This window comes from Buteo buteo, chromosome 9, assembly GCF_964188355.1.
Source record: "Buteo buteo chromosome 9, bButBut1.hap1.1, whole genome shotgun sequence".
NCBI classification, from domain to species: Eukaryota; Metazoa; Chordata; class Aves; order Accipitriformes; family Accipitridae; genus Buteo; species Buteo buteo.
In genome coordinates this window covers 5,238,825-5,260,691 of record NC_134179.1, presented here as the reverse complement: position 1 = coordinate 5,260,691, position 21,867 = coordinate 5,238,825, and positions in this window count along the sequence as shown.

The following is a 21,867-nucleotide window of genomic DNA, read 5'->3' as shown; positions in this document are numbered from 1 at the left end:
CTAGTGGCAAGGCTAAGTGGTTCGCTCGGGTAAGGAGCAGTGAGCCTGCGGGTTGTGCACTGCCCTGAGAGCAGAGGGATGCAAGTTCCTATTCTCGCACCTCTGGGTTAACTCAGACTCATTTTTTTGGATAGCAGCCCTACCTTTCCAGGGAGTTTATGGCACTAGTCATGTACTAGTCATGTTCTACCAGAAAAAAATGATCCCTCCCAGGAAATCTCCCCTTCTCCTCTCTTCCTGTCTTCCCAGAAAGAAAACTTGCAGCCTTCAACACTTAATGATAGTGCTAACTTGAGAGCAGGGTGTGCAGGTGCTACTGTCAGCAGTAATGGACAGCTGAGAGGATTTGTTAAGGACCCAGGACCTCTCTGGATTAAGCTCAAGATTATGGGGCTTTTAAAAATGATATAATTTTGCTCATACAGAAATTGCAGCCTATTCTGAGTAGGAAGTAGGTTTTCATCATAAGTGTGGCCTCTTCAGGTCTGTGAATCTACTGTTCTCATAGCCACTCTAATACTTTTCATCTGAGGATCTTAAAATGTCTACGTTTTGGTTAATCAAAGCTTATTTTGCAAAGGCACAGAAAGAGGACTTCAGCAAGACACTACCAGACTGGAGGGGACTCTAGGTAACTTGACTGAAAATGCACTTAGCTGGATAACACTCTGTATCTCAAACAGGGTCCAGAAAGTGGGGAAATATGTTGCATCACAGAAAATAAAGACAAAAATCACTGGGAAGGTGTTTCTTTGGTCCTCATGCAGAGTTTTGGGGAGGGAAAGAATAGAAGGTGTTGAATCCTAGGAAGAGGAGAGGGACACCCATAGCAAGGTAGGACAGGAAGGGCTCAGCTGATCTCACTGCAGTCCCAAGTCACAGTGCAACATAAGCCCAAGAGTTTCTGCAGAAACTGTAAGAACTAAGTAGGAATCCAAGTGGTGCAGTTCTTACTGCTGCAATAGGAAAGTGTTACTGCTGACCCTGAGGTGGGCAAGAGCTGGTGTTTCAATATGGTCTAATTGTAGCTGAAATACATTTCTAGGGGCTTTTCTCCTCTGCCTTCCCCAGCTCCCAGCCGCAATCTCAGTTTAACAAAGTGTCTCAGTATATAGCTATCCCTTCCTGTCTGAAAATGTCTAATTGGTTGTGAATAATACTGTATTAACTCTCCTGGCTGGATCAAAAGGCCCTTGCACACCTCTTCCACATCCTATCTCCATGGAAGGTTTTGTTATCATGTTTAGAAGCAGCAAACACAGACAAGAAATTTGCATATAAATAACCTGCCAGCACAGAAAGGCAGCAAGAAGCACCTGGTAGCTGCTGCTTTTATAACTTCAAGAAGAAGCAAGATGCAAGCAGGCTGCTGCCATGGGCAGCTCTGCTGCATCCCAGATTCACCCCAGCAGCCACCCTGACCTCATAAACATGAGTATTTGTGTGTAGACCAAGAGTTTGGAGACATCTGGTTGTGGCCTCCCAGTGAGAGGGTAGGAGCAAAGGCACAGTCAGTGTCCCTCCCTGATGAAGGGTGCTCTCAGACCGTCCTTCCCTGCCCCTGCTATCAGAGCCAGAGTGGCACTTGTTATTTGTGGACTTGGGATTAGCAGGAATTTAGTAACCTGTTGGAGAAGTGCTGTGCTGCCACTGTAGGTGTGCCATCCTGATCGAGACCTGACCACCTTGACTGCAGGCTGGGGGGCTGATACCTGGAACTGGGAGGCTTTGATACAGGAGAGAGAAGGATGTGAGACAAGAAGTGCCTTGCCCCATGAGGTGAATGCTGAGGAGGGTGACCATGGCAGGCTAGGGAGAGAAGGAGAAATTCAGGAGGGTCTAGGGTGGAGGACAGAGCAGGAAATCAGTATGGTCCTGAAGAGGGATGAACAGATAATGGGGAGGGGCAACAAGCATCAGGGTTACCAGTTCAAAGCGGGTATTGATGCTGGAACAGGCTGGTGAGGAATCAAAGGGGAGGTAACACGTGTTTGCAAGGCGTATGAGGCTTTCTTCATTTCACACACACCCTTTCCTTGTAAGTAAGAATAATGAAACAGAAACAATTAATATAATGTCAGCCAGGGACTGGAGTGCATGTCCTAGCAAGAATAAATAAAACCCAGGCTAATCTGGCTAACTGTTCAAACACATTCCTGCCCAGATTTAACACGTGCACGCGCACATAAAAATCTATGACAAAAACAAAGGCATTAAAAGGAAATGTGATGAACTGGTGAAGTAAAGAATGAATTGCTTGCAGATAGGAGAGAGTGCTGAACTACAACAGAAGCAGGGAGCATAGCACCATGCCTCGTCTAAAGCAAAACTCTGAGTGAGTCAGGCAAGGAGTTGACCTCAGGATGAGCTGAACCACACATAAGAGGTGTCCCTTTCTCTCTGCCAGTGTAAAAAGTAGCCAGCTGAGGTTGCTGGGTGATTAGCACACACACCTCTGTGCCAGAGGCATCTCCACTGGCAGAGCTGAACTTTGCCCTTTAAGTTTCTATTTCTATTTAAGGGGCAGGCCAAATTCTCCTGTTCACCTGACTAGCTCTCCCTGCTTCTGAATAGTTTGAGTCTAGCCCTTCTTAAATGGCATCGATTTCCTAGCTATGCTGTAACCCTTCGTTCTCTGAAACAGTTACATTCAGGGAGGTGAGGGGACTTGGCCAGTCATGCATCGAGACACTGTCATGCCCTGGAAGAGCGTCCAGGCATTCTCAGCCCATCGGTGGCTCATATAGCCCCAGAGCAGAGGCAGCTTTCACCTGGCTAAAGCCCTGTGACTGCTGTCGGAGCTTTCCTGAAAGCATGTGGTCTCAAGGCCATTCTTAATGACAGGGAAAAAGGGTGGAAGTCAAAGAGGATATGAGATCTAGAGAAAACTAGTATGTTAACTAACCTTCAAGGTTTGTTCTTGAACATTTCTTGCTGTTATCCAGATGGGACTTATTCCAAGTGGATGTTTGTGTAACTCCTGAGGGGCATTAGCAGCTCTAGATCAGCGTTTTAATCTTCATTCAATTTCTGTTTTCTTGTATGGCCTCTGGGGACCATCTCAGAGCTTTTAGAAGAAACAGTAACGGGAGATTTAAAAAAATGAAGACAAAGACTGAAGGAACTGGTTGTGCAGACTAGGAGGTGTTGATCCCCAAAAGGGGAACTTTAACAGAAGTTTTCTCATCAATGCAGCTGTGAGCAGGGCAGCTGATAGCTACTATTAGAGTGATGATCACACTGTAAGAACCTGCCTAGCAACCTGAAGTGCAGACACAGCTCTATTTGAGACAAATCTCCCCTGCCAGCTCCTGCATTCTGCAATACTCAAGAAAGAAAACTCCATGCCTTCAAAGGCAAACCCCAGGTTTTCCCAAATTGGCAGGAAATGACTCATTCCACAAATATAGTCTCAGACTATGAGTACAGGACTCAAGTTATCAACCAGGTATTGCTGTGGGAGCACTAGAAAAATCACTTAATTAGAGTTGTGTGGGGAAGTGTTTTCAAGATCTCAGATACTCTGCTTGTTCCATGTTTGTTTCAAGCCTTTTCAAGTGTGAAAAGATGCTAGTGCTTGCTTTCTATAAGGGAGGCTTCTGGTCTGTGCTAATCATTCCCAGTCCATGTAGAAAGGCTGTCCTGGGACAGCAACGCTCAGATTCTGTTCTGCCCGCACCATCCAGCCAAGCAGCAATAGACTCGGTTTGATAATGTCCCCTGTCAGAGCGGCACTGTACAGATAATTAGACAGCCAAACATTGACTGACAGGCAGCTTGGGCAGCACTTACCTGGGGTTCAACAGTGAAGTCATAGCTTTGGGTATGTTTTTCAAACTGCCTGAAGAGCAGATACTTAAGCTAGGGTCTCTCTCTAGTATTTGGCCTTAACAAAAGGCTGGCTTTCTTTGGCAACACACAAGAATTCTACTCTATTTCTATTTTGCATAGTACAGGGAAAAATGGATAGAAAATGACAGAAGAACAAAACAAATCAGAAAATAAGCTCCTGTCCTTGTTTTTGTTCTGTTACTGGATCCCTTTGGCTATGTTGTTTTACAGTGGCTGACATTCTCTCATGGGCACAATCATATTGATTACATTAATATTATTCTGTGGGATTAGCGGTGTTGCTCTGATGCTTGGGAAAACAAAAGTGAAAAAACTCTGTTGGACCAGGGGAACTGAATAGAAGGCTCTTATAAACAAACACCACAGGTCTGTGTATTGGTTTGGCTTGTTCTCTAGGAGGGAGTAGGGGGCTGATGGAAGCAGAGACACTGCAAACATTGAGGTCTGTGCAATAGAGCAAGTCAACTTGATTCCCTTCCATTTCTCCACCTGTGCTCCCCTTCCTGTGTGCCTGCCTTCATCTTACTGTACATAAATTTCAGCGTATCCCTAGTTCCCACCCTGGTGCTTCTATTCCACCAGGGAATTTTCTCATCAGCGTTGTAAAATGCCTCATTAGGAAGAAAGAAGGCAGAGCAGGATTTGCTGAGACAGAACCTAGAGATGTGGTACCGGTTTTTCCTTTTGCTCTTCCTCAACTCAGATGTGCTGGTTTCATCTGATATTTTGCTTGAATTGACCTAGTGTATTCATCTTTCAGATATGGGGGAATTTCTATTATTAACGCCTTTTGCCCTGCACATTGAACTGAATGACCCTAAAGGCAGCCTGTCCTGTTTCCCCAACACAGAAAGACTGAGAAGACCCAGGCTAATAAGTACGTATGAATTTCCTCTTCCCCATTTAGTCTCCCTCCTCGTAGATCTGTCAGGCACTGAGCTCATGTTTTCAAATACCCTGTTGCATGTAAAGGAGTTGTTCAAATTGCCATGAACAGATGCATTAAAAAAGCTTGATCTGTTTGATGGGAATAAATGTTTCTCTTAAGAGATACCAGGCAAAACTTAGTCCACTTTTCTCCTTCTGTCTTTCCTTTGCACTGGACTGAAAGAGATGATTTAATCAGATTTCATTTCCTTGATTTTTTTTTTCTGTTCTTAAAGCTTCACCTCCATGAATCATGTGTTTATCTTGAAAATCAAGAAGAAAAACTCTCTATCTCCCCCCTTGCACTTCCATTAAAAATTCTAAAAGCTATGTAGCCTTAGAGAATAGCCTTTCTAAAGACATGAAAAAGAATTGCTGATTTATTTATTATTTATAGATCTCATTATATTTTAACTCTAGGGGGTGGCAAATATAGGATAGACTCCTTCAAACAACTTGTGGGCCCTCCAGTGGTGCTCGCCATGTTCCTGCGCCAAAGAAGGTAGCAAAAAGCAGTCCAAGCAGCAATGTGAAGCAAGGACAGATAGGGCGGGCAGTTTTTGTACAATGTGAGTCTTGACGGTCTGAGACAAGAGTAACAGTGCCAGTTTGGGCAGGACAGCTGGGGATTTTCTGTAATGGATTTCAGTTAGATGGGAGTGCAGGGAGCTGGCCCAGGACCACCCTAGCAGTATTGCTCCCCAGTGGATGAAGGATTGCAGGAAGCAAAATTTTCCTCCAGGCATGCGAGGAGAGTGCTCTGAAACACTGAAACCCTCCAGCTTTTTCCCCCTCATCCTGCTCCTGTGCACGCTGTCACTGTTCCATTAAACTCTTTTGGGAAGCAATGTGCAAATGGGTCTCACATGGCAAATGGGCCCGAGAAAGCAGGAGTTTGCCAATGTGTAAGAGGTAGAAGAATGGCCTCACAAAGTATAAGGCTTTGTAAGCAGGGGGAAAGGGGAGTTATTTGGAAATGCACTTGGTTTTCTGTTAGTTTTTTCATCCCATGGGCTAGCATAGCCTACTGATGTTTGCTGCTGAAACTTCCTGTGGGTCAGACTGGGAGAAGGGGTGGACAAAAGGGAGTGGGCAGAGAGAAACCCTGACAGACCTTGGGCCCAAGACTGGTAAATTAGTGGGACTCACATGCCTGCAAGTATGATGTGTTCAGGGCAGCAGATAGCAGAGGTGCATGCCTTAAAGCAGTTTCAGCCCTGCGTGATTTACATCCTTTCTCACGCCTCCTTGCAGTGTCCTTGCACTTCCCTTGCCCCACCTCATGGCCCACATGCTCCCCACATGACATTAAAGGTGTTTTCCGAAGCTGACAATTAAATCATGCACCTGCAATGGGTGCTGATGAGGGTCAGTGTTGGCCTGTTCATTACACAGCTGAGAAGCTTGTATAACTCCAGCAACTGAAAAAACAAACCTGTGAAATGCAAAAGTGCGGTGCCTGAGGCTTGCAAAATATTTAGTCCTGTTGCTTCATAGAAAGAGTCCCCAGAATGTCCCTTGGAAAGAGTCACCACAGATCTCTCTTGCTGCCCCAACACAAGTTGATGGAGCTCCCGTTCCTGGCTAACAGAGCTCTCTAGCCATTATATCTGACCTGCCACGGACCTCTAGGGTGCTGATGGAGGGCAAAACACAAAAGCAGAAGAAACAAAGGGCTTAGACCAATGTTGCTGCTGTAAAGGTGCAACATTGGCCTGCTATGGGACAGAGCTAGGTGTATAGTACAATGACTAAGATTTGCTGCCTTACGGCTGTCTTCACTTCCAGGAAAACAAGCTGTAACTTTAAAGCAACTGGAGGGCAAAGATGTTCAAAACTGCTGTGGCTTAATTCCCCCACCTCTGCCCCCCAGCTATATCGCTGTGTGTCAGACCTGGGGAGGGACATGACATGCTGTTTTCACCTCTCTCTTCTCTTCTACTGTCCTGCTGAGCAAGCAAGGACAGAGGAACTCATAAAGCAAGCCATGGGTTTAAGTCAGGACTGAAATCTTATTTGAAAGGATTTGCTCTCTATTTCATTTTTGTTCAATGTATTTTTATTAATAAGTCTACTCAATCAGAGCTGCAACTCGTTGCCTCCCGCACCTGGAAGGATCTTTTCTCAACGTAATTTGTCAGCTGGATTCCTTCCTGGTTGTGCTCCTGGTTTTTCTCTGCACATTCTGAATCCCCTGTTTTTCATCAAAAGGAGACGCTTCCTATTGCTCGGGCACGGGGACACTTCAATCATCATTTTTGTCCCAGACACACACAGACACACACACACACATATATATATATATGTAGACACACATCCCCTTCTTCCCCCCCCGCCCCGCTTCTAGTCTCAACTTTTGAGTTTGCTGTGACTCCCTGACAACATAAGACATGAAATTACAGTCTCATCATCTACTTTACAGAAGTTGTTTGTTAGCGTTGTCTACATGGGCCATTCCCTCCTACCGCAGCTGTAGCGACACTGGCAGCAGGAGGATGCACTGGTATTTTTTATCACCCAGTCAGCAAGGACTAGGGGAGTATGGGCCTTCATCTCCTGGTACTCGGAGTCCAGAAATACCCCATTTCTGCCCCTTGTTATGTAGAGGGGAGGAGACCACCCTGGCTTTGTGGGGCACCCATCTTAATTTAAAAACTTTTTAAGAGAGAACAGGAGCTGACCTGAAAAATGGAGCTCCTAGCAGGAGTGATGGATTGAAACTGAACTGGTGTTTAGAGATACAGGCTGAGGAGGAAAAGCCCAAATAAGGTGACTACTGCTGTTCTTTACTGTGCAATAGGAAGGTTGTTAAGAGGACGGCAGTACAAAACCATGTCTAGAATAGATGCCCAAAACCTTGTTATCCTGTACTTAAATTCCCTCATTCCTAGGGTTCTATTTAGGCAGCAGCAAGACATATGGTACTGCTGTCATGCTGCTGATGCCAATATAAATATAGACCTGAAGAAACGTAGAGGAGACTAGCACCTTGCTGATTTGATTTCTAACACCCAACCCTTGAAGCTTCCGCTATTTCCTGGTTTTAGGGGTTTTGTGATGACTGCAGACAGGGGAGCTTTAAGAACTGGCAGTTTTCTGCTGATTGCGATTCCATATCAAAACTTTGATTAAACTTTTTCAAAATCCTACTCGTTAGCATAATTTGGGTGGATTTATTCTGTGTCTCGGCAATATATCTGATTATTTATGGGAGCTAACGGCCGATTACAATTAACTTTGATGAATGTAAAGCTTTCTGGAAGAAGGAGAAAAATATCCCTTCCCTTTGCTATAATTTATGCAGGTTAGTTTAGTTTGTGGGTACAAATAAATAGAACTAGGTCATAAAACATCCTGACTGAAGGCAATGGGAGAATCTTTGCATTACACTGTCAGGTGGTGTAAACCAGTGTAACTTCAACAGAATTCAAAGAATTGCACAGACTTGGTGCAATCCAATGATCTAGTCCCTTATCTTTAATCTTTTATTTTCTGCTGATTAGAGCTTTACTAGAAATTTGGGGAGGGGGGTGCTAATTTATGTAGATTTATGTGAACTGACAATATTTATGTAGGTGCTAGTGCATGCACACCAAGAGGATGGGGAAAAAAATTGTATCCATTGTCGGAGATGTCCACAGCGAGTAGAGGCTGTGGTCTCCAGAGAGGCTTTGCCTTGGGAAGCAGCTCTCTATCCAAGCTAAATGAGAAATCATCTTAACCTCAGAAGAAATACTGTGCCTGAGCGCAGTACAGCCTTGAAACACAGTAATACCCAGAGAGGTTTGCTGTTGAAATTCTGTGGCGGGGGAAAGACAGCTTCTGAAAGCTCAGTAAACACACCACCAAACCCCAAGTACCACTCCATCTCCTCCGATGGGACATGGTTATGCTTGTCCAACCAGCAACAAGCCTGCACGGGGTTTCAGGTTCAGCTGCCTTATTCAACCCTACTCCACCTACATCTGCCTTCTGAATGGAGGCCTTATTTATCCATAGAGAGAATCTGGCCAGTTCTGCTGGTGTAGCCACCTGCTGCAAGGTCTGTCTGCAAATCTGCGGGTGGATTGCAAGGGTTAGGGCAGCAGATCACTTCCCAGAGCTGTAAGGGGTGGGCAACTGTGTAGCTGCACTAGCAAGTGCTGAGACCCAGCAATTGCACCAAGTAGTGGCATGGCTCAAATTTGATTGCATGATGGAAACTTACTCTGTATCTTGAGCAGCTCTGTAGTCTTTCTGCCTTGTGAGAAACAAGCTATCAGATCTTGGTTGGCATGAAGGAGGCTTCATGCTGTTGTCTTGTTTTTGCTACTGACCTGGGGATAAAGATCTTGCGTGGACCATTTTATCAGCTGTAGTAAATGTTCTTTCTTTATTAATTCTATTTGGGATCAATAATTAATGCTGCTGCCTCCTTTACAATTCCCCTCAGTACGAGGAGCGTGGAGGCAGGCTAGTAATTCATAGCTTTACCATCAGAAGACCTTTGTGTTCCTTGAAGACCCCTGTAGTCCCAAAGTATATAAGCGTTCTTATACTATGAAACTCCTTTTCTTGTTTAGGGTCAGGAAGATCCCAATTTAAGTAGACTGGCAAGGTATATAATTGAGCATATAATTCCCATCACAGAGAAAATGCAGCAAATGCATTGAGCAAAGGTCTCCCTATCCCTCCCTGGTCAGGGACAGCATAATAGGGAGACTTGTTGGGCAGAAAGTCAGCTTTAAGTTGGTAGCACAAGCAGCAACAGAGGATTTCTCTCCCAGGAACCATCTCCCCACTGCTTAGCATTTTCTGACCAAGCCTCCACAATCTTTTTGCAGAGATCACCAAATTACAGGTTTGGTACTGTGCAGCCTGAAACTCACATACCATCGGCGATTACAAGGCTGTCAGCCCCCTGTGACATCCTGCTGCTAACAAAGCAGGGCAGGTTTGCTGCTAACCTAAAGGTAGAAAGGCTTTGTGGTCTCTTGTCTGCCCCTTGAGCCAATGCACATCCCTGGAGCATCTCTTACTTAAAAATCAAAGTGATTTGGATTCTGCATTTTAGAAAACAAATAGGTCAAGACTAAGGAGCCAGAATTTCTTTAGCTTCTAGCTAATTTCTTTAGCCATTAGTTCCCCTTGGGTCAGTCCATTGCACATCAGGGTTCTTTCTTGGCTGCTCTTCTCACTAATGCATTAACTAATAGGAGAGAAATCCTAGGCGTGTAAGTTTATTTCTGTACCAGACAAAATGCCAGGATGAGATCTTTGTGCCAGCAGCACAGCCCTATTTCAGCCACACTAGTGGCTGTTGACCCTGCTGTGGGTAAAAAGAGACTTTCAAATAAGTTGGCAGGGTATCAGATAAAGGCTCAGTTAATACTGCGCATCTCAATAGCCCCTTTCATGCAAGAATGGCAGATAGATTTTGCACACGCTGTTGAAGCAAGCTTGCTTCTATCCCTCAGATGTAGATGTCATCATCCTTTCATGTGGCAGGGAAACAGAGGCAATGAGTTAGAATAAAATCTTCCCAATTCACATCTTTTCAGATAGTTTCATTTTTGTGCTGTCTTCTCACAGCTTCTTCCCTGGCTTCTTCCCCTCCTCTTCCCCTTTGCCCTTAATCAAAAGTCATCTAACTTGACAGAATACGTTTTTACTTTTGAATCCGAGAAGGTCCAACAGCAATAAGCCTGACCCTAATACTGGGACAGATATTCAGCTGCCAGGAAGGTAGATCTAGCTGCTCAACTTCATGGAGAGTAGAGCTCAGGTTTATTCTAAGGGCTTGTTCAGGCATTTTTCTCTCTTATTCTTTATGCTTATATCAGGCTTTGGGGAAAATCCCCTAATGCTCTTTGCTGAGCATGGGTGTCAGCTGATGTGGTCCTTGCAACTCAACCTGCTGTTGGGCTGGAAACTTACTGATTTATGACCACATCCCTGCTAAAATGCTTGAAGCTATAACGATTGGCCAACACCCAGCTCACAAATCCAGCTGAGAAGCTGTCATGCCAAATGCCTTGCATCGATTACTGAACTGGTGTCTCAAAGACTGCTCCTCCCAAGCATGGCTTGGCTTCTCTGTGAGCCCATCCTTTATCCGAGCTGTGAAGCAACAGCCACATTTGCTCCAGTTTTGCTTCAAGGTTGCTTGCTTAGTATTGCATAAACATAGGAGACAGCTCATGTATGAACTGATCCTTTTCCCCTTGGCTTTGTCCCACAAGTGAAAACAGCAGCTCACTGAAGTTCTCAACGTGTGGATAATCCAGGTCCCTGCACAACCTACTGGAAACTACTCCTGCCTCTGTTGTCCTTGTTGTTTGTCACTGATGTTTACACTTGCATCTACAGATTTTGCCAACGGTATGTTTTCTTTTGGTGCTCAGTAACTTCTCTTTGGATTGCATTGTAACTGTCTAGTTCCTGGCTCATGTGAAAAAACTTCCAACAGGTCTATGAATTCAGTGAGGTGGTCAGTCTTCACCCCACATTTGAGCCCTGCACAGAGGCCCCATAGTATCAATTGTATTAGCATTGCCTTGGCCATCCTCAGCCTTTGCAAACAGGCTCCTTCTCACTTGAGTATTCATTTCTCTTTGTTTTTGCCTCATCCTCCACCAAAGGCATAAATAGGATTATTCTATAGCCCTCCAGATAGTCACAGACCCAAAACGTGAAAACAATGGAGCTATCTGCCAACATAAGTGAATATGGGATTCAGAGTCTAATTAGATGGGGACACTGAGAGCACATATGTAAATACCAAGATGACTATTGTAAAAAATATTTTTAGATATTTGTACTGCAGGATTTCTTGACTAGCTGCTGGGACTGTGAGGTTTATCTCTGTGGTCTCTGAGGAAAGAAAAAAGAATTACATGCAAAGCAAACCAGTGGTTGTCTGGTTTTGTTTTCCAACTATGCTGAAAAGGGGGAGGGCAGGTAAGCATCACTCAATTAAGAGGAATATGAGGGAAAGGAAAAAAAAAAAAAAGGTCTCAAAGATGATCAGCAGTCTGATCTCTCTGAACACTGTGCACCTGGACATAAACACGATGTGACTAGTTAATGTCTGAAAGATATACAATATGAATAGATTCAGCAAGGGTACTCCCCACCTTGCTACTACAGAAACCAAGCAATGAGATGCACTTCTTTTTTTTTTTTCAGTTAGAACCAGAAATGCCTGGCAAGAACAGCTTAATGAGTGCTGCTTAAAAAAATGGAGCAAGGAATAATAGACAAGGGGTACATATCCATTCTGTGTCCCCGAGGACTTTGTCTGGGTCCCGGTACTGTATGTCCAGATACACAGACATCCTCAGAATGCCACAGAAATGCACAGCATTTTCTGGTGGAGACATAGCACTTGAAAAGACTTAGAGGCTAGACCCACAAAGGTACTTGGGCACTTTTTGAACAGTAGCCCCTTAGTGATGTGCTCAAGGTCACCCAGAACAAAGAGCATCCTGCTCTGCAGCCCTGAGCTGAGGCCAAACAGGCTCTTCTTTGAATTGAAGGAGGCTGCTATGAGGTGTGGTAGCCTCAGCCCAGCTGGATATCTGGCCATTGATTGCATCAAGTTTACATGAGACTTGGGGCTTTAAAAGCTGCTGAAACACCAGCCCCAGACAGGAACTTGTGTTCTATGGCAGGTAACAGAGTTTGTAATGCACTGATTGGCAGAAATAAAGGAAACTGGTCTTACTGGTAATGCAATTGCTATTCAAGATCACCCAAACAACCTGTGAAAAAGAAGTTGCCTAGAGGAGAGTCTAGCCTTTGAGTAAGAGCTGAAGGAAATTAGTGTGGTACTGCAGGGGAGACTCTAAAGAACTGATTTAAGATGGATCAGAATAGTGCTTAGTACAAATTGCCCTGTGTAATTTGACTGCCGAGTGCCAGCCTATCTCCACTCTCAAATCCCTACATCTCCAAGAACCTTTCCTGCCATGATCTCTTTTCATCCTCCTTTCCTGAACTCTTAACCCATCTGCTTTAAATAGAAAGCATCTTTCTGTGAAATACAGACAGTTATCTTTAAAGAGGAAACAGCCACTTGCACAAAAGTGAGTTTCTACATTGCTTGAGCTCCAGCTCTATCTTTTCAGCTCACCAGGGACCTGCTTCCAGACAGGAAAATGCTTAGCAGCTGAACTGCATCCCACCAGCAAAATTACCAATGCTCTGAAAGGAAAAGAAAAAGACAGTAACATCCTTGGAGCTGGAAACTTGATTTGCCCCACAACCATGTTTTCACTGTGGCATAATTCTTACCAATTAATATTCATTAAATTAAATGGAGATTACATCCAGAAGCCACAAACTAGCCATAATCATGTTGACTAGAATTAGTTTGCCAATGTTAGCTTTTTCTGGCTGAGCTTAGTCTAATCAACTTTAATGGCATATTGTACTAGTAACCCCTTACTAAATGAAGAAGCTTCACTTCTATTGCTAGTTTGGTGCAGGAAAGCTGCTTAGCAGCTATTTATTTGGGGGCTCTGTGTTCTTCACAAAGTCTCTCAAAATCTGGTCATTGCTTCTCTCATCTAACCTCCCATCACTGCTCTACAACTACTTGGAGCTCTCTGAGGGCTGCTCAGAGGAGAATATTGTTGTTTCTGTTAGGGGACACCCATCTCCCACTAAGACCTCTGTAATGTGCTACAATAATTTAGGAGTGTTTCTGGAATTCTTTGGTTTGAAACCACAGATGTTCTGGTATTATCATACCAGACATTATCATTGTCTCTGAAGAATGAAGGATGTTCCCTTTAAGTGCACAGGTATCATTAGGAAACACTTGGAAGTCACTCTATTTGGAGTTCAAGCAAAGTTCATAACCTGTCCTGGATTAGTAGCCAGTAGGAGGCAGCTTGCCATAGCTTGATATGACCTTTTCTTGGCCATCTTGAGGTTTCTGTGCTCTCAGGGACAGGAGACTCAGCCTCTGCTTGCTAGGAAAATTCACCGAGTCAGGCAATTACTTCCTAGATAACCGGTAGTCTTGTTTCTGGTGAGCACAATATGAATGGAGCCAGCCCACGCAGAGCCTTGCTTACTGGTTCTAAATGAGATCTGGCTATGGGGCAGACCCAACCCAAACTATTTCTAGCATTGACAAGTTTGTCTGCTTAGACACATCCAGCTGGTGCCTGCTGTAATACTTTCTGCATCTCCTGGCCCCCAGCACTGTAAACACTGGGAAACTGATGCTGGGGTATTAGCCATGACAGCTAGATTTTTCTTTAATTCTACACAGAAGCCTGTGAGAACCAAGATAAATGAGATGTGCACAGGATGAAATTGAGGTGTGGAGTCAGGAAGGCAATCCCTGTGCCCAAATTTCATTTTCAAAACACGGTTGTGATTGCAGCTGTATCACTTCCTATCTCCCTTCCACTGTATAGGCAGGGACCTGAACACGGGTAAACCATGACAGAACTTCTCCATCTTTTTCAGTCTCAAGATCCCCTGTTTTTTATAGGGGAGAAGAGGAAATCAACAGACCCTCTTGTGTGGCACTGCCTCGGTGGCTTTTACTTTCAACCATGTAAAAATTACACTAGCCTTGTGACCATACACTTCTTATTTTCATTTCATCTCTACTCTGTTGCTGCAATGTCTGGAGGTTTTTCCCTGTGGTGTTAAAGACGGTTTCCTGTGGTTTGGGTGAACCGCAGGTTCAGCAATGTGCTGGGTAACTCACTCTGGCATCAACTGGTTGGCAGCAGAGCCAGAAGAACCTGAGCCTTTTGTGGTGTTAAATACAGAGCCGTGTCATCTCCCTTTGTAAGAGACCTTGCTATTGCTACTGCTTCCAGATCTAATCTCTGGACTCTCAGCAGCTGTGACTCCAGGTCCCTGAAGACCTGGCTCTCTCCTGCCCATTGCTGTTAGGAGAACCGTGTGGCTGGCTTTCACCTCTGAGCTCTGCCTGTCATTTGAACTGGTGCCTGCCAGAGGGCTGGAGGGGCAGGGATGCGGCTTCTCCCCCTTACCACGGGTGCAGCAGCAAGGGGAAAGGCAGTGGGTGGAGTGGGAGCCTCAAAGACATTTTGCCATTAAGTGGTGTAATTTAGTCTCTGCTCGATGTTTTGATTTTGCCCAGCTGTGTCTGTGTGCATTTAGATTAATCCTGTTAGCTGGCAGGAGCAGGGCTGCCTGCTGTTTATCAAGAGTGCTTGTGTGATTTCTACTTGATATGCAGTTATCTTGGAGAGGAACTTTGCAGCCCCACTCCTTGCTGTGGCTGGGCTCCTTTAGACAGACCTATCTGGGAGTTGGAAGGGAGAGCTGTTGAGGGCAGGCTGCTGTCTTCCTTCAGACTCTCTGAAACAACAGGGAAAAGGGCCAGTGCCTTGGTCACCCAGCGGGCACCGACGTGTGGCCATCACATTTTGTCAGAGTAGAAACTGGCCGGTTTATGTGCATTGGTTTGTGCTACTGCCTTCTCTGCATTGTGTTTTAGTCACTTGCAGTGAGGAGAAGAAGAGAAATTCTTCCTCACCACAAGTGACAGGAGTGTCTTGGAACTGAAGAGCCTGGACTCTACCCCTCCCTTCGCCAGGGAAAGTATGGACTACTTGTTGAAATTAATTGCTCCTTTAACAAATTACTGCTCATTAGCCAAGCCACTGTGACTATGTGCACACCCTTAGTCTGTCTTATCTATGAGATGAAAAGATGCTACCCTTAAAAAAACCCTCCTAATGATCAGCATAACTAAGTTGACTGGCCATAACTCTATCAGCATATGATAAAAAGTGATGCCCCATGTTCCTAACAGCTATACTAATAAAGCATAATAATATAGCACACACCTTTGAACTCCTACATGGCTGGTTCAGTATGGAATATCTTGGTGAGTCCTACTGCAAACTGAGGCGTTTGATCCTGTGGTAACAGAAATGGGTGCCCAGGATTGCTGTCCTAGGTTGGAGAGATGAGCTCTGCATTTTTATTTGTACACAGAGATTCGTGACCTTGTTCGTATATTTCATTAGTGTAAGTCAGTCCTCTGTCCTAGACCTTTTTTTAATTCCACATATTTCAGTGAAACTTGCTGCATTAGATGTGATGGAAGTGGAGCATCTAGAGAGGTTCAAATGGGGATGAATCATTTCTCTGGGTAATGAAAACACAAAGTTACTATGTTACTTATGAAGGGCAAGAGTCCCTTATGCCTACTGAACATGAGAGGATGCTGGGATGAGATTTTTGTTCTTGATTATTTCCCTCTACTTCCTGCACAGCTGTTCTTTTGGCAAAAGCTAATGGATTTGGGAATATTCAGTCACTACATTTCCCTCAAATTATTTTTCTTAAAAGTATATCAAATAATAAATGTTTCAGCAGGGAAAATTTTTCTTTTCTCATACTGATTTTTTTTTCAGAAAATAAGTTATTCTGTTTAGGTTCCTCTACTTCTTTGATTGTGTGTATTATTCCATCTTTCCATCACCTCCTAAGTATTGCACACAAAATATTAACCTTATTAACCATATTCTGTGTATCAGTATCTGCACTGTTTTCCCATGGTGAGTTTATATATCAATTCAAAAGGCATGCTGCAGATGTCCAGCTACACGGCCCCCCGCCCCTCCCCAATATTGCCTTGCCAACCCCCTCATTTTGATCAAGAGGTGACCTTTCAGCCTGTATGATTCTTGTCCCAATAAATGTGGTACACTGGAGCAAAAAGGGTGGAGGAAATTCCTACATCCATCATGTCCTCTGCCTTCCTTGGCAAAGCCAAGATCCCCAGCGATGCCTGCAGTCTCTTCAGATAGAAGGTGGAGCTGTGCTGTGTAACCCTGTGTTCCCTGCACTAATAACACCTTTAATCTGCCAAGTGGTTTTCAAATGTGCTGTCTGCACAACAGTATTCTCAGAGAAGTATTTTTATGGGACTAGACTATAGAACTCTTTGCTGCCACATGCTCCTGAGCTAAGGGACAAGTGGATTCAAAATGGGATTAGATATGTTTGAGGAAAATAATCCTCTCCTGGCTGGAGATTAGACCTCAAGTTCCTGCTTTGCTACAAACTCCTTTTTTGACCTTAAGCAAATCTCACCTTCTCTGTGCTTCTGTTCCCTGTGGTCATAAAATGGGGATTCACATTTGCCGTAAGTGCTGGGAAAATAAATGCACCAGAGATCCTGATGCTCAGCTGTTATAACTAATAGGGAGCCACATCAGATATGTAGTTAATAGGATTTGAAAATACTAAAAGTGGTATTAATTAAGGACATAAGGTAAGTACTAACTGATGGGGTCATGAGGAAGTGGTTCTCCCTAAACACAGTTTATCCCACATCTGTCTACTGGCATCTTCCATTGAAGCATCTGGTACTGTCAGATGGGTTACTGAACCAGATGGACTTGCTCTGCAATTCACTCTAACACTGTCTTTGTTCTTGCATCTCCTGACTGATTTCCCCCTAAAAGTTTCCATTTTCCATTTGCTGTGTGTCAGTGGGGATTGATTACTACAGAGCAGAATCTATACCCTATCCATGTGGAAACCTGATACATACAACAGGCTTGATTGGGACTGCGACTTTATATTTTTTTCTAATAAAATTGGAAATCATAAACGAATATTGCTGGCTGGTGTTTAGACTTTGGTGATTTAGCCAAAATGGAGCGTGATGAATGAGATGGAGGAAGAACTACAGAAAATTTGTTTCTTTATCTTGGAAGCACGTGGCAGTACAGAAAGGTCAAGGTCATAAATCTGTATCACTGGCCTATGTCTGTCTGCATTAAATGTGTATCTCGGGTCACTCTTTCCTGTTCTCCCCACCCGGTCACCCCTGCAAGTCCAGTCGTGTGCGTTTGCTAGCCCAGCCAGGTAGCCATTCTTGTTGCCATCAGATGTCCGGCAAGTGAGCTGGTTGGAGAGTGTTTCGGTGGACACTGATCAGTTCCCACTGCTTACAGAACCAAACACAACGCTGAACAGTTTCCTTGCTGATCACGGCTGCTGAGGTTTGGTAATGGGTTGGGACAAGGAGTTGGATGCCCTTGGTGACAATCCTTGGCCCGAGTAGAGCCAAACCTTGACTGATCAGAGCCACAGCAAAACAGAGGAGTGGAGAATTCAACATGCTGCTCTTGCTGGTGTATGGGGAGATGGAACAGAGGCAGGTCTGATAAAGTGGAGCCAGGCTGGGAGACCTGGGGTGCTGCTGCCCCACCCGCCAGCTCCGCACAGGTCCTGACGTGCCTTCGACACTCACAGCATCAGCCAGCTGAGTATCTTGCCAGGAACAGCTGACTGGTGTATTTTAATTAGAGTGAGAGTAAATTACATCGGACTACAAGAACCTGACTTTTTCACAACGGCTCGGGGAAAATGGAAAGACTAGCATTTCCAATTTAAGGTTTAGTTAGATAATGCCTGTTGGTGCCAGTAGATTACAGAGTGGATATTAAATCCTCCAGGATTTGCAATGTGAAAGTACTCACAGAATCCGTAAGTAGGCAGGAGAGCACGGCTATGGAGCTATCGTCCCCTGGAGGTCCCGAGCGGGAAGAGAAAATGTGAAGTAAACCTTTTCTTTGAAGGAGAGGCTCCACGTAAAGAGCACACATACGCAGGCTGTGGCCTTTAAAGGTTTGCCTGTTAAGAAGCTTTCTTGCTTCTGACAGCAGCCAAATGGCATGTGAAAAGGTAATGGGGTCTGTCAAACTGCTGGAGCAGGGAAATGCAAGGCTGGACTCCCAAGTGCTAATGTTCTTGCTGTGGGGTTTGAGGCAGGTCTCTCTCAAGGATCCCACAAAAAGACCTTCTGCGCCTGTCCCTGTAAAACCAAGACAGCTGTCCTGTGGCACCTGAGTTGCAGGGCCCCAAAAGCAGTTCACAAGCAACTCTGGCGCTGAGCTATTTCATAAAATCAGTGTAAGCTGATGCTGCTGATGCAGGGGTTGATGAGCAGTTCCTGACAGTGGCAAAGCAGACTCTCTTCCTCATGACTCGGGATCTGTTGGCTCATTTAGCCCACTCCAACTTCAGCAGGGCTTCGGGGCACCTAGGACTTGTCAAGTTCTTCCTAGAGCTTGTCAAAGTCGGACTAACCAGGTTTAGGGTGCCTGCTGTAGGAAGATTGTCTAACACTGCAATCCAAGGGAGACTGGCTAACACTATTGTAAAGCATCTGGTATCAGGCCTTATCAGCACCAACAGTCCGAGGTAGAGTTTGACAGAATCTGCTTTAAGTCCTCCCTGAAACATATCCAAGAGCACTGAGTTCAGCATCAGCAATGCCAGGGAAGCTGCTCCCTTTGGTCTCTGCCTCTGTCTCCTGATGAGGGAACTGGAGGCCATGCCTACCTACCTTCTCAGGGAAAAAGTGTTGAAAACACGTATTTACAAAACACTGAAGATCCTGTAATAACAAGTGATAGAAAGGGCAAAAAGTTTATCCTTCATTACTCTAGTATGCAGGAAGCTTTGTCTGACAGCGCATGGCAACTATTCCAGGACTAGATGTATGACTGATGCAAGTAAGAAAGATTAGTAGTTTTAAGTGCACTGAAACATGTAAATTAATTGCCACAACTATCCATGCATGTTTTATCTGGCTTAAACGTTGGGTTTTTTTCCCCAGGTTAAGGGAAATATTAACCTGTAAGGAGTTTCCTTACAATTCTTTCTATTTAGAAGAACTATTTCAACAATTCTTTCTATTACGTTAATTGAGAGTTGTTTAAAAATCCAAGTAGAGGAAAAAGCTGGGATAAAAAGAACATATTGAACCAGTTTTGTATTCCTCATTTTTTGGGGTACTGTCTGGATGACCATGCTTTGAGACATGGGCCTCACTTGTACCAGGCAAGAGAGTGTTTTCTACTTGTCTGTCTGTGAGCCATGGCAAGCTGGTCCAGGAGAGCTGAACAAGATGAAAAAGCTTTCTGTGACACAATGAGGCAGCAGAATTACCGGTTGTACTACCTCTGCAGATGCTAAGTATTTCCTATTCGTTTCCAGCCCTAGTCCCACGTGCCACAGATCCACATACTTAACTTTACAAGTGGTAAGTGATCTCTTGAAGGCAGGTCCTAAGCTAGCCCCCAAGATTATGAAATATTCAAAGCAGAATTTGGCCTTGGCTGAGGGTCTGAAACTGGTGTCCCCGTACCCCTTGGCTCCAGCATGGTCTTGAGGAAATGCTCTGTTATGCTGCGCAATTTCAAGGTCTGTAGCCGGAAGAGGTAAAAGTCTAAAGATAAGATTCTTGGCAATGGAAATTCAGAAGCTATCATAGCCTTTGATTGAACATCCCAATGGTTTTATTAAGAATGTGTCCCTGTATTTTATGCTTGCTAATTAGCAAATTTAAACACTTTATTTCTGTGTTATCTTTGTGCAAGAGAGTGGCAAATTTATGTCATTAAAATATAGCAAAAATTTAAAGGTTCACAAGCAATTAGATTTTATTATTGTTGTTTATACCCCTGAAGTAATTGTTCATTTTAAAACTTTATAGTTAATATGTACAAACATAAAACCAGCGGCCTGTCTTGCTCTGGTGACAGAAGTCAAGTGATTGAGTGAGCTGAATGAATTATTAGAGAAGATCCGCTTCTGGAGCTGCTCGCTTTGATTCTTAGCTGACTGTTGCAGCCAATTTACATCCAAGAAGAGGGTCGGTCCCCGTGTTATTAGCATTCCCCTTGGGCTAGCACAGATTACGCGTTGTTCCAGTTCAGGAGCCCAGAATTCCACATATGCCCGCAAAATTCGGCATAACCGTGCTCTTATTCGTGCGGCGGCCGGCTTCGCTCTTTTTCTGAGTATCAGAAGGCTCGCCTTACAAGTCCGAGAGTCACTTAGGCGGTGACGGACCCCTCGTCGCCCCGCCGCACCGCCCCGCTCCCGCCGCACCGCCGGCGCTGCCGCAGCGCGGCGGCGCGCTGACACCTGCTGGCCGCCGCCCGCCCGGCCCCGCCCCCGTGGGCGGGGCGCGCCCTGCCCCGCCTTCTCGTGGGCGGGGCGCCCCCTTGCCCCGCCTCCCCGTGGGCGGGGCGTGCCCCCGGCCCCGCCCGGCCCGTCTTGGGCTGCACCCAGGGTGCTTGAGCCTTGCCCGGGCGGCCCAGCTTCGGGTGGGCGAGTGCCCTCTGCCCTTCGGGGTCAGACACCCGTCGCCCCCGGCCCTTCTCCCAGGGGGTCTCCTTGGGACGGAGAGCTGATGCCTGAGCCCGGATCCAGCCCCTGTGGTCTGCCTGAGTGGAGAGAGGGAGAGGAGCAGTCCCGTCTCCTTCGGCTGGGCTGGCTGTCCTCGGTCTCCGAGCTGGGTGTGCAGCAGCGCTGAGCTCAGGCTGTGCTCCCAGGCTGCAGGTTACGGCGTCTCTGGGGCTGCTCTACGTTCCCTAAGCAGGCGCGACATAGCCCTGCAGCTGCGAGGTTCATTGCTCCATCCCCACGCTGCTGGCGCGGCCGGTCCTGCTCGCTGCCTCTGACTGCTCGGGCGATGAGCTCCATTATTTTTCTCTAGTGTCACAGAGTCCAGGAGCGTAGAGTGCGCTTGTAACTTGCTCTTCTCATGCTTAAATGGTGGAACTGAGATGTTTGCAGCAATTTCAGGACAGGAAGAAGATTTCTCTTTGATTGCTTTTTAATCACAGTAATAACAGTAATGGAGGCAGTGAGTGGAATTGATGGGAGAGAGCTGAGCTCTGTTCTCTGGTAACTCCCATGTGGGGTAAACAGGGAGGATTTACTGGCTTCTCAAGTGAATTGGCAGTATCCTTGCTCTTCAGGAACGACTATCAGCAATGTCTGGGGAAAAATAGGTGGTGTCCAGCAGCTGGGAGAAGAAATATGCCAGGCGTCCTCTGGAAAGCTCCCTGCCTTAGTGTATCTAGGGTAAATGAATAAACCTCGCCTGCTTCTGTTCTTATCCCCACAGCTTCGCATGTACGATTGCTCTTTTAAGCGGCTGTCAGAGCTACCTCTATGTGTGTTTGGCCTTGAATCCGCATCGTTAGCAGCCCACAAGGGATTTATTCTCTCCCTCAGGGATAAGAGAAGCCACGATATAGGCAAGAAGTTGAGCCATGCAGAACTGGAGGCCTATAT